Source organism: Eurosta solidaginis, chromosome X (assembly GCF_040869045.1).
Source record: "Eurosta solidaginis isolate ZX-2024a chromosome X, ASM4086904v1, whole genome shotgun sequence".
In the NCBI taxonomy this organism is placed as follows: domain Eukaryota; kingdom Metazoa; phylum Arthropoda; class Insecta; order Diptera; family Tephritidae; genus Eurosta; species Eurosta solidaginis.
Genome location: NC_090324.1, coordinates 44,320,974 through 44,331,322, shown reverse-complemented (window position 1 = coordinate 44,331,322; position 10,349 = coordinate 44,320,974).

Sequence of the window (10,349 nt, the reverse complement as noted above, 5' to 3'; positions counted from 1 at the left end):
AGCAGGAAAAAACACATATTACTGTGTTTTTGGATTTAAAGCGTGCATTCGAGACGATCGACCAAAAATTAATGCTGAAAAAGCTTTCTTGCATTGGCGTTTCTAGTATAGAACTAAAATGGTTTCAAGACTTCCTAATTAACAGATACGAAAGAACAGTGATTGGAACGTCCGTATCGGATAAATGGGAGGTACCTGTTGGTCTACCTCAAGGGTCTGTGCTGGCACCCATAATGTTCAATATATATATTAATGATATAACTAGCTCCATTAAGCACTGTGAAATAAAATTGTTTGCTGATGATACATTGCTGATGATAAGTGGGAACAATATTACTGAAATATATGCTAAGCTACAAGAAGATCTTAACAGCGTATATGGTTGGTTATGCGTAAACAGACTAAAAGTGAATGTCAATAAAACGAAATTTATGGTTATATCTAGACGCAATTTTCAAAACAATGAGCTACAAAACTTAAATATAAATAACGAACTAATTGAAAAAGTCAGCATTATAAAATACTTGGGAATAAAAATAGATGATAAGCTGAATTTCAACGAGCACGTGGATTATACGGTAGGAAAAATAGCGAAAAAGTTATATTTTACACAACGAACCTGCAAATATTTAAATAGAAGGTATAAAATCATCGTCTACAGATCTATAATCGAACCTAATTTTATTTATTGCCCAACTATATTTTTCATCTTGCGAGATAGTCAGATATACAAGCTACAAAAGCAACAGAACCGCGCTATGAGATTCATTCTCAAAAAACGGTATGACACACCTATCAGAGACATGCTATGCTCTCTTAATTGGCTTAGCATTAGACAGCAACTTTTTTATTATACCATAAAATTTATTAAAAACATAATAGAAGGAACTTTGCCTGCGTATTTGAGGACTAATATAAAATATGTAAAAGATGTGCACTCTGTAAATACTCGTAATCAAAATGATTTTAATCTGCCGGCTTATAAAACTGAAGCAGACAAATGTAATCTGTATTATAAAGGTCTTAAATCATATAATGAACTACCGATTGATATTAAATCATGTCATTCCAATAAATTTAAACAAAAATTGTACAATTATTGCAGAACACTACCAATTTAGTGCTGGACAGGCGGACTTCCATAGCATCGATAGAAGTGCAGCGAAACTATACTGCTGTGTAGCGCTAAGACTTCCAAGCTCTTGTGCGCATACAAAAAAGGTTGCCGAAGCACATACTGAAACGCATCACTCGATTAACTCAGTGCATCGCCGTGCAGATGTTGCCTTCGCGCTTTACTAACATGCGTAAAATGCCTACATACTACATAATCGCAAAGCTTTGTTCGCATGATCTGGAAGTCTCCCATCCATAGTACTCCAAGGTAGGACATAGATGTAACTATTCTAGATTGCATAGTCCAGAAGACAATTATAAACATGTAAAATAGATTTAAGTTAGGCTTAGGAAAGCCGTAATAAATAAATACATTATACATTATACATTATACACAACAACTTTACAGTAGGTTCGCCATCTCTGCTACATGTACGAATGTATGCGCAGGCTCCGTATGCTGCCTCACTGTCCTCACAAAATATATGAAGTTCTAATTTGGCATTGCCATAGCCCAGAACATGGCATAGAACCCTTGTTTCATGAAGATATGACAACGATTGAAGAAAAATTTTCCAAGTTGTGACTATATTATCTGGTACTGGGTCATCATAACTAATCTTACAGAGCCACGGGCTTTGCAATAATATCTTTCCAATTATAATTACGTGACTCAGTAGATCGAGAGGGTCATAAATTGGGAAACAATTGGCAAAATTGATCGTTTTGTTATGGTAGAGACATATTTCTCAATAAGTTTTGATCGAAAATTTTCGTTTAGAGACAGACTTTTTTAGCTGTTGGTACTTTCCATTACACCCTCGGAAATGTCAGGTAAATTAGAGGCCCATTTATGCAAAGGAAAGCATCCGGATAAGCAGATATTAGCTACATTTTTACACGTTTCCATAAGTGTCGATTTTGAATCCCTCCCGGTAATAAGGTCGTCTACATACAAATCCTCTAATATAATTCGGGCAACGTCTTGATTGTCGCATTCCATACCCAGTTGTTGAAGACACCGTATGCATAGATATGGAGCTGCTAACATACCATACGTTAAGACGTTGAGTCTGTATATATTAAGGGGGTCTTATTCATTCTCCCGCCATAATATTAATTGCAAGTTCCTCTGATCTTCCTGCACTAAGACTTGCCTGAACATTTTCTCGATGTCGGCACATACGACATACTTACACTGCCGAAAACGTAAAAGAATGCAAAATAAATCATTTTGTAAAGGCGTCCATATCATTTGCATATCGTTGAGTAATATGCCTGTGGATGTCTTTTCACTTGCATTAAAAACGACGCGCAAAGTTTTAGTGGTACTTTGTTGTCGGAAAACACCATGATGCGGTAGAAACATATACAGTTTCTCATAACTTTCGATTTTAGTCATGTGATCCAAGTTTGCGTATTCTAGCACAAGTGTGCTATACATATTTTTATACACAATGGAACGGCTTAGTCTGCGCTCTAACGATAGCAATCTAGATTTTGTAATTTCAAAGCTGTCACCTAACGCGTGAGCTAATTCTTTCAATCGAACGTGAACCGAAAAGCGTTCTTCGGGAGGATAGCAACTTCCTCAATTTCCAAAACCTTCTCAACTGATCGATAAGCTACATGGTTTGTACGAGATTACACTGAACCTTATTTTTACGTACATTATTGCACATGACACTTGAAATAATCCATCCTAAGATTGTATTCTGTAGATATGGACCCGTGCTTAAGAGCAATAAATCCCAGAATATGTCTGCACCTAAGAGGATATCGATTTCTGACGGCGAATAAAATGACGGATCTGCTAAAGCTACGTTTTGCGGGATGTTTAAAACTTTATAATTTGTGCTGCTTGAGGGCAGCGAAATAGCGATGCTATTCAAAACTAATCACTTTACGACTGTGTTGTAATTTTGATATCGCAAGACTCTGTTGTATGGTTGACTGAATGCCCTATCTCTGCGATGCGAAAAGTGGACTGTATCCATTAGGCGTTTATTTTACGACTTAAATCGTTTGTTACGATGCATTGTTGACTACCACTGTCTAACAAAGAGCGAACTAGTTAACGCCGTTAGAATAAACATATATACATACTACACACACATAATTATTGTTTGTAAACAAAAATATCAGTAAGCAATTATACATACATACATACATACCACACTCCCATAATTATTGTTTGCAAACAAAGATTTCTATAAGCAATAGCATATCAGTTGTTTGTCTCATAAGTAACAATAGCCATAAGATCACACTAAACACTTAAACAGTTTTAAGAACTTTGTCTATACAACAAACAATAGTAAACCCAAATAGCTATCTACAGTCGTAGGTAAACATTAAACAATTAACAAGGGGATAATTCCCTGCGATAAGAACCGACGTATATCAGTAGTATAAATATAACTAAGATTCATGTAAACAAGCAGTCTAAGAACATCAATAAAGAGCACGCACTTCGGCGTAGTGAAAATTATATTTTTTTTACTCATATCGTATAAGCGATATTAACTAGGGCTCGTCCGTTCTTTTCTGAACAAGCCATATCCTGCATTACAGGACAAAAAATAAAAAATTCCCCGTTCATAAAGAAGGAAAAAAACTAGATTCCTAAAAAATTGGGATAATACGGATAAGTCTTGAAATATAGATAATCCATCCAAGCAGCGCTATAAGTGAGATAAAGAGTGAATTCCGAAACCAACGGACAACACACTGGAGTTACGAAGAAAACGGCAAAAGTTTTTCCAATCATCACGTACATCGCTGAACATCGACTACGAAATGGCCGCACAGGAGATAGCAAACCTGGGGGCACATATATCTGCCTTGACCACAACCCTGAATGAAACCCAAGAGAGGATGAATTCTCTTGAAACCAATGGAACAGCACAGTCACAGATCAATACCAAGACTGTGTACCCAACATTACTGATGCGTCGCAAATTAACTTAGAAATTTTTAAATGCTGCCAACATTCACAGGCGATACGAACAATTATAGATCGTGGAGAAAACGTGCCTGGACACACATGGAAAACATCAAGAATTACGCCACTACACCCACGTATTACATGGCACTCTCGATTGTATATTCGAAAATTCAAGGAGATCCGGCCGATATTTTAATAAACCACGACACCAAATTAAATTTTTATTCTATAATAAATCGTCTGGATTATACTTATGCGGACCAGAGACCTCTGTATGTGTTACTCGAAGAAATGAAGAGAATAAGGCAGGGGAAAAGAACCCTGGCGGAGTTCCATAGCGAAGTTAGTAAATCGCTTAACCTTGCGCTCACTAAAGTCGAGATGGATAGCTCAGGGAATCCATTAGCCATGAAGGAGTATGTAAACCAGGAAGTTGTAAGAACATTCATTCTTGGCCTGAACAGCAAATATACCAGCGGCATCCTCTATAGCCGCAATCCAAAGAATTTAGAAACTGCTTATGCTATCGCAAGTACGATACGCCACGATAATGTGAACTCACAATTCGACGCTCTGCAATATAATCAGCACCGACAATATAATACATGGCAGTATCAAAACACAAGCAGAAGATATCACGAGGAACCAGAAAGATACAGACCTAACGTGCAGGTGCAATATAATCAAACTGCGCCAAGGCAACATCACCAACCAATGGACGTAGATCCATCAAATCAATACAAGAGACCACCACAACAAAACAGCTATAACCGTCAAATGCAAGGACTACCTCCAAATAATCCATTACGTGGAGATCCTCAAAAAAGAGAACGAAATCCGTCATCTCGCTATTTCAACGCACAAAAGAAGGTACAACGTGTTAACCAAACACGCGACGAAGAATTACAATCACTTGCACCGGAAGATGACGAATATGAAACAGGAAGTGTTTTTTTTAGGCGTATGAACGTTTTTCCGTGTCTGCAACGCCACTGCAGGGATACAGGCAAACTTATCAACATCCTGATCGACACCGGAGCAACAAATAATTATATAAGTGAAAAATGCAAAATCGGTAAGCCTATATTAATCAAGCCAGTAAAAGTAAAAACCCTTCATCGTTACTCAATAACTAAATCAAAATAAAACATAATAACATTATTAAAGCATAATCTCACATTTTTTGAAACAGATGCATTAGAAGAATTTGATATGCTTCTGGGTGAACAGGGACTTAGAAAAATCAAATCAGAGATCAATCTTTTCTAGTACAAGCTCAGTAATAACTACAGGGCCAAGAAAGAAAGCGAATCTGTGCAAAAAATTAATTATACTCTTAATAGTGAAAAATATAGGTCAGAAATCGAAGAAATTATGCAAAAAAACGAAAGAACAAATGAAGTGCTACCATATACTACCACGGTTCAAGCTTCCATTAGAACGAAATCAGAAGATCCTATTTGGACCAAGCAATATCCGTACCCCATATCGGATAATGACTTTATTCACAAAGAAATTAACAAACTTTTATAAAATGAAATAATTCAACCCAGCAAAAGTCCGTACAACTCTCCCATTTGGACAGTCGCTAAAAAACGTACCGATGAAAAAGGGAAACCTAAGCGCAGAATGGTCGTAGACTTTCAGAAGCTAAACGCTCAAACTATCACAGATAGATACCCCATACCCTATGTAGCTATGACCATACAGAATTTAGGTAAGGCAAAGGTATTTACTACTTTAGATTTAGAGTCTGGCTTCCATCTGACCCTTATTAATGAATCTGACAGGGGAAAACGGCCTTTAGTTTAAATGGGACTAAATACGAATTCCTTCGTATGCCGTTTGGCCTGAAAAATGCCCCATCCATTTTTCAAAGATGCGTGGATGATATCCTTAGACCATACATCGGGAAGTTTGCGTACGTTTATATAGACGATGTTCTCATTTATTCTTCCTCTCCCTAAGAACATATTGATCATATCCGCATAATAATAAACGTGCTTCACCAAGCGAATATGAAGATTTCCAAAGAGAAATCTCACTTTTTCAAAGATTCTGTGGAATACTTAGGGCATATAATTAAATACAACAGGATCACAGTTGACCCTACAAAAATACAAACTATTAAATATGTCCCCTTTCCCACAACACTGAAGTAACTCAGATCCTTCCTAGGTCTCGCTAGTTATTATAGAAAATTTGTACAGAATTTTGCAGCCATCGTCAAACCACTCACTACGTTCCTCAGAGAGAACGGTGGCATATCAAAGAATCAAAGCGCAAAAATAAAAATCACCTTAGGCGAACTTGCACTAGAAGCACTGAATAAAATAAAAGAGGAACTGCAAGCACAAGTTCAACTCTTCCAACCAAATTTTAACAAACCTTTCGAATTAACCACAGATGCTAGTAATTACGCTATAGGAGCCATATTATCTCAAAACCGAAATCCCGTATCATTTATTTCACGAACACTCAGCGAAACAGAACAAAATTACTCCACGAATGAGAAAGAGCTACTCGCAATTGTATGGTCACCACAGAAACTACGTAATTACTTGTACGGTATAGCAGATTTAACAATTTACACTGACCATCAATCTTTAATCTTCTCTATATCAGAAAAAAACCCCAATACAAAATTAAAAAGATGGAAAATTTCATTGAAGAATATGGGGCAAAACTCGTTTAGAAACCCGGACATCAGAACGTTGTCACTGATGCACTTTCTCGCCAGCAAATAAACAACACTGTAAACTCTGATGACTCACAGCATTCAGCACAAATCTCCCCAACACAAAAACTCAAACGAGTAAAACAACCACTAACCGAATTTAGAAATCAAATTATTGTAAGACAGTCAGATCAGAACCCCATCAAAATATCCTCACAAAACATATTTTCAAACAGCCGACATACAATTTTTTTAACACCAAAACTGAATTGCTAGATAGACTAAAAAATATAATTAGAACAAAGGTAACTAATGCCCTGCAAATAGACGAGAAAATATTATTTTATGTCGAAAAAGACATTATCGACACATTTCCAACCGTATCGATTGTACTAGCGCAAAAATTTGTTGACGAGATCATCGAAACCGAACAACAAGAACAAATCATACACAATATACAAATATCCTATCCTCGAAACTAAATGTAGCCTATTTAATGTATATCCTTTAGCACATAAGCATGGTAAAATTAATTTAGACCCTAAGATCGCAAAATGTAACAAATATCAAAGAATATCAAAATGTAGAAATTATATGAGTAACTTTATTTGTAAGTTCGAACCCTCTGATAATTATACTATGAAAATATTAGAAGACAAATCAGCACAATCCATGAAAATAATGCTCCACTCCGCATCCTAGAGACTGGATATATTTTTACAGATTACCAACACACTTGGAATAACATGCATACATATGTATATCAGGCCCTAAATTTATAGACTTCAATGAATCTACAACCATCGATAATATCACATATTACAATCATCAACGACAACTCAGAGAGCAAACAATTTGAAGTACTCCGCATTCTTTCCTCAAACTCAATCTAAAAATTCAGCAATATCCAAAAACTCTCAACATTTTTGATACCTATTGAAGTAAACCAATTACATTTTACGTTCTTTATCATAATGGGTTTCCTTACTTTAACAGTTATCACTTATGGTATGGTACATCTCTGCCGATACTATGAAAATAGAAGAACGCTTCACATACAAAGGCAAATTGACGAATTACGCTCCGTTTTAAGAGGGAGGAGAGTTAACGCCGCTAGTATAAACATACATACATACCTACAAACCTACATACTACACACACATAATTATTGTTTGTAAACAAAAATATCTGTAAAGGCGGTGGCACAATGACATTTTTCATATAGATTCGTTTAACACAAGCTTATGCATTCCAATAACATCGCCACAATCAACCAAGATGTTGCGTTTGTAAATATGAAGGAACTTCAGACTTGGCAATTGAAGTTTATTACGCCTTGCCCATTCACATACAAAATTTCGTGAAGCACTGTTGGAACATTCTCTCTATATAACAAAAATACTTGCTAACATTTTTTGTGTCGTATTCGATTGTAATATTGCAGGTTTTAATTGTGAAAAATGTTAGAAAATTTACCAACCAGTGGCAAAATAATTTCACTTGCAAAGTGTGCGCACACCCTTAGCCAAAGCAAATGTAAAATTCTTATTCTATGATCTGCTTGGAACAAAATTGGGGAGTTGGCTACTTTTCAATATCCGATGGCGCTAGTGTCGCTCATTCTAGCATTCTCCATAAAAATACATGCAATCTACTCATAATGCATAAGCATGTGTTAAACTCATCTATATGAAAAACTGCTTATGTGTCGGAGGTGTAAACAATTATACATACATACATACATACTCCACACACATAATTATTGTTTGTAAACAAAAATATCTGTAAGCAATTATACATACATACATACACACTACACACACATAATTATTGTTTGTAAACAAAGATTTCTGTAAGCAATAAAATACTCTTTGTTTTAAAATATCTATAAGCAATAGCATACCAGTTGTTTGTCTCATAAGTAACAACAGCCATGAGATAACACTACACTAAACACTTAAACAGTTTTAAGAACTTTATCTATACAACAAACAATAGTGAACCCTAATAGCTATCTACAGTCGTAGGTAAACATTAAACAATAAACAAGGGGATAATTCTCTGCGATAAGAACCGACGTATCTCAGTAGTATAAATATAACTAAGATTCATGTAAACAAGCAGTCTAAAGAATATCAATAAAGAGCACGCACTTCGGCGTAGTGAAAATTATATTTTTTTTACTCATATCGTAAAATCGATATTAACTAGCGCGACAACGAAAGAAAATTCTCATTCTTTGTGTGTGTACCAAAGATGAGTTGATACGCAACTCTCATTTTTTGCGCTCTCACGAGGAATTTATCTCAAATTTGAGCTGGCAACAGTCACATATAAATCCCTCGCGCCAGCTGAAGCGGCTGCCAGAACAAAAAATGTGCCAGTTAAAATGAAAAACGGGCCAAAAATTTCGGTAAACTTTAGTTTGACCTACAACTGTAGAAATGCGTTCAAAAATTATGGGAAAAAGGATAAAAAGACTTGTATTGTGTAAATATTAATAATTCGAAGGCGGAGGGTAAATATTACTTCCCATTCAAAAATTATCACTGAAAACAGGTTTTGTAAAAAAAAATACAATGTATTTAATTATATAAACCTTTTTCTTGCCATTGTGCGCATTAAAAATTTAATAAGAAATGATCTTGTCTTGTTGCTTGCTAATAAGCAAAGATGATTTGATACGCAACTCTCTCATTTTTTGCGCTCTCACGAGGGATTTATCTCAAATTTGAGATGGCAACAGTCACAGATAAATCCCTCGCGCCAGCTCGGCTGCCAGAACAAAAAATGTGCCAGCTAAAATGAAAAAAGGGCCAAAAATTTCGGTAAACTTTAGTTTGACCTACAACTGTAGAAAAACGTTCAAAAATTATGGGAAAAAGGATAAAAATACTTGTTTTGTGTAAATATTAGCCGTGTTTTTTAACACGCGCGTATACGTTTCGTTTGCGCGTGTTAAAAAACGCCTATCTTCGCTTAGATAATGCTTAGGAGACCCATCTAGCGGCTGTGGTAAAACAACTAGCTACAGCAACAGGGTGTAGCGAAAAGCGGAGACGCAACGCTCTGATGGCCATAGGGTATAACATATAGCTGAATCAGTTGCGATGAATTGTGGACACACATATAATACATAGAATTAGTGTACAGGGTGAAACAAAGACACATATTTCAGTTACATCTGAGTATAATGCGTATTGAAATTTAGTAGGACAAAATTTATGCGCAGCAATTTCAGAGGTGTATTTATAGTTTGTCTCTTAGCAGTCAATATAAAGTTTAAGGGTAAACGGATATACGCGTGTTAAAAAACACGGCTATTATTAATTCGAGGGCGGAGGGCAAATATTATTTCCCATTCAAAAATTATCACTAAAAAAAGGTTTTGTAAATCATTTTGATCACAGAACCTGGAACGTCAAACATTTAGGATAAGCCCTATCCATTAAATGATGTTAACTATTATATCGTAGGTCCGATTTACTGAAATTTCAAAAGAATATATGGTTTTCACTGTGAGTTAAATGCGTTACAATATTTGACTAATTAATTTAATCAAAATGTAAATTTTACTTAGATTTGTTTATATTTGACTCTAACTAGTCA